Genomic DNA, 4,094 nt, shown 5'->3' on the forward strand with positions numbered 1-4,094 from the left:
GTGTTCTTCGCCGTAGCGGCCGCGATTGCAGAGTTACCATGGAAACACTGGTACAAATACAGGTTTAACCCTCGTATTTAACAATATACAGCTGTGTTAATAAAAAATTAAAACTGTAGACAAATATCAGAAGTTTGAACCGCCGGCCAGCTGTGTGGCTGGGCGCGGAGAGTAAGAGGAAGAGGGTAGGACGAGAGAGCGTAGAAAGCCGACACAGGATGGCTTTAAGACGAATGGGTCATGTAACGCAAAATTAACCATATCCATATAACAGCATTGCAGCGGATGCAGACATAGCACCGGTGCGTCCTAAGGAGCTAACAGCTAACAGACGCAACTAGCACCGACTAGCACTGGTCACTGCTGTGTGGGAAAACAACAGACGGGGTCACGGGACAAATGTTGCGTTTATGGTAAACTGGTAAACCTTGAACGACGTAACCGACTGCTATCTGTTGAATTTTCCTCCCTACTCTGTCCTCTGGACTGTCTACATCTAGAAACTTAGCTGCACGGGTGCAGTGAACTACTCTGACTGGCTCATGAGCAGACCTTCTTATGGAGCGGGAGATTGGCTTTGCAAAAAACACGGAGCGTCATGAAATTACACTTTATAAAAATAATCGCTCGATCACGCAAATTTGATCGTGGGAAGTCCAAATCGTGATCGCGATTAAAATTCGATTAATTGTGCAGCCCTATATCATAGCTTGAACATCTACTGTATTCAGCAACTATTTTGATAATTGTGTGAATGCTGCTGAATCACCATTTATCATGTTAGCGTGTTATCTGATTCTTCAACTTTCTTTGGTCGCATCTAGCTTCGGTATACGTTCAGCTACAAAAAAACATTCAAACATCAAAATGTTCAGCTCCTTAAGCCCATGATGGGACTTAAACATTGGTTCTACTATTTACACTTTTTTTTAAAATATTAGGCTTGTTAAAGCTTTTAGGAGAGCATTGTGCCGTTTGTCCCTTTGCCTGAGATTGAGTGACGAGTAGTACTCGTCCTGTTGTTCACGTGGTTGCCATGACTTTGCGAGTGATGACGACCTGTCACTGTTCCAGTTGAAGATATTTAACTTCTTCTTATTACAGATTTAAACTATTAATCCAGTTTATGCATTTTCTAGTTTACTACTTGTTATTGGTTGTTGTTGAACAATTACTCCTTTCAGCTGTAGTTACAGGACTTTTCTCATACAAAACATGACAGCAAATGTACATTTTCTGGAATTACTCTTAAAATAAATAAGATGTAACACACACTTTGCTGCCACCTATCGAATCATTAATAAGCATATAGTTAGATCAATACCTCTATGATCATAACGGATAATGTTTCTGGCTCGGTTTGTTTGCCTGTTTGTCAGCAGGATTACAGAAAACTCCGGTGCCCATTTGTATGAAACTTGGTGGAAGGGTGTAGGATGGGCCAGGGGAGAGTTGGGTAAACTGAAGACCTTCCTTCTTAATACCACCTAGGATGAAATTGAAAGCCAGTTCACAGCCATATGCTGCTCAGCGTACATTTCTTCAGGAAGACTTCTAAACTAATCACTTCTCTCTTGCGTCTACCTGTACAGCTGTTTGAGGCGTTCAATTTTCTGTTACCCAAACAGAAGCGGCCTGGAACTTTCACGAGCCAATCACAGCATGACATCCCTGCTTTAAATCTGTTCTCCGGTCTGTTGCTGTCAGTTGTCATTTCATGCAAGACTGTAACCCTCCTCCTCGTCCTCCTCCTCCTCCTCCTCCTCCTCCAGTCATCATCACCCACGGCAACCTGGGTCCTCAGGCAGACTGCTCCTCGCGGCTCCTCGGTCCGGTCTTCGGGCTACTTCACACCGCCTCCAGTGTCTAGACTCCATCGGGGGGGGGGGGGGGGGGGGGGGGGGGGGGGGGGGGGGGGGTTTACAGTCTTGGCTTCTCTACCCCTTTATAGCACTGATTTAATAACAATGGAGTCTAATCTCCAAAGACTCTGTCCCTATCAAAATAAAAGGAAAACCAGTGTTGATTTTAGCCCGAGAAAATATCCCAAGTTACCTGAATTTAATAAAACATTTTATTACAATATTACATTCATATTAGCGGAGATAATGAATTGCGCGAAAAATGTAAGACCTTTGTAAGGAATTTTCAATGGTTTAAAATTGCTTTTTTTTTTTTAGAATATTAAACATAAGCCTAATACTTTTAAGACCCCGCAGGTATCCTGAAGAACCCATTGCCTTTTGGAGCGGATCCAAATAACAGGGCAGACACACAAATAGTCATTTTGGTTGACATTGTGAAATAGGACATTAGTGCTGCATTCATGTGGTGTCGGAATAATTGGAAAAAGTCACAGTGCATTAACATTGGGAGATGGGGCATTTGTGCTGCATGCATGTGGCTTCCTAATCAGTGAGCAGCACAAATCTGCATTGAGTCACATGTTTTTCTAGTTTGCATCTTGACCACAAAGATATGGAGGTACAAAATCAGATCTTGAGGCCTACATGCAACTTACATTAGGACACTGGACATTAGAATTTGTCTGCATTGATTCCCTCTGACCACAGGGGTCACAGGTAAAGGTTCAAACACATACTGTTCTGTATGTCAATGTTAGTTTTCACATGCATGTACATTCACATTCACTGTATATATCGGATAAAACCTGGACAGATACAAAGTGTACCTGGTATTCTATTGGAGATAAACTAAACACATTTTACAATTTACCCTATGGCCCATGTTGCAGTACCAGTTGCCTAGGAGTTGAACAAATTCATTCCACATAGACCTGGGCGATATGGAAAATATCAAATGTCGATATTATTGACTAAATACATCAATGTCAATATTGCATTGATATGGTAGGGTTGACATTTGGTGCTTTCACAAATATTAACACAATGAGATATTTGATAAATAATCCTCAGTAATGTGGAGACAATGACTAAGAGGGTAAAGGACAATGTAAAAGCTTGGAAGTCTAGTAAGTTCAGGAAATTGCATCGAAATGCAGCCTTAAAACCAGGAAAAGACAACACTGTCATATCACATTAATCAGACATCAAAAATTTAAGACGACATCTAGCTTCATATCAAGGTCAATATAATATGGATATATTGTCAAGCACCAATTCCACACATTATTTTTTTGTGTGTGAGAGCAAAAAACACACACACACACACACAAGTACACACAAGTACACACAAGTACACACAAGTACAGAGGATACGCTGTGTTGCCTATTTTGTACTTCACAACCTCTTCCAGATATCTAAAACATTATGCAACCCCATTTTGGTTGCAATCTCTAGTCAATTTTCAGGGATTTCATCTCGATCCATTTTAAGAGTGCAAACTCTTCCAGGCAGGACAACAAGGATAAGAGGAGCATCTTTGTTTCAGATCGATTGTGAGCTTTACTGTCACCTTTCAACTAAGACAGACAGATGTTCCTTTTGCAGCCGTTTTAACGAGCTCTACAGTACACACTGGCAGTGAGTCAAGTTTCAACAACACAATGGCACAAAGTGCTTTTTATCCAGGTAAGAAGTTTATTTAGAGGTTTTACTACTGGCTTTCTGGCAGCAGTCAGTTTTACACAAGTTAACTAGTAGTGGTGTAATGACACTGATAATGAACAATATATCGATTCAATGAGCAACAATCCAATATCACTGATGCAAAGTAAAATTATCAAAAATATTAGATAGTGCAGTTTGAAAGACAAGGGGGGATGACGTGCATAGTGCTGGGTGGTGTACCGGTAAATTTCCTGTATGATATCAAGTTTTCACATACCATTATACATTATTGCTGCAAAGAGCACTAAATAATCTGCGAGTGAATTAAGAACGGGATCCCTGTTTACTGGTACCCTGCTCCCTAATGATAGTAACTTTATAACAATTATTAACCCACACCCATCTCTCTTTAACAGGATCAAACACCAGAGCACACAACCATATGTGACTTAAACAACTTCTAGCACTAATAGTTTTACATTTAAAACTAACGGCATAGCTGCTAGCTAGCCAGGTAGGATAACAGTCAGTAAGCTGGGAGAGGCTCCGGTTGCTACTGCACA

At 40.9% G+C, this 4,094-nt stretch overlaps 1 protein-coding gene and 1 long non-coding RNA gene across 2 annotated transcripts in view; one reads left to right on the forward strand and one right to left on the reverse strand.

Moving 5' to 3' along the window:
- Positions 1 to 4,094, reverse strand: part of chd6 (chromodomain helicase DNA binding protein 6) — a 150,379-nt gene that overhangs the window by 131,336 nt on the left and 14,949 nt on the right. The window lies entirely within an intron of this gene.
- Positions 2,795 to 4,094, forward strand: part of LOC116687347 (uncharacterized) — an 18,709-nt gene continuing 17,409 nt past the window's right edge. Inside the window, exon 1 of the long non-coding RNA XR_004331518.1 lies at positions 2,795 to 2,973. This is a non-coding gene — a long non-coding RNA (uncharacterized LOC116687347). The remainder of the gene's footprint in view (positions 2,974 to 4,094) is intronic.

This window comes from Etheostoma spectabile, chromosome 4, assembly GCF_008692095.1.
Source record: "Etheostoma spectabile isolate EspeVRDwgs_2016 chromosome 4, UIUC_Espe_1.0, whole genome shotgun sequence".
Classification (NCBI taxonomy): Eukaryota; Metazoa; Chordata; class Actinopteri; order Perciformes; family Percidae; genus Etheostoma; species Etheostoma spectabile.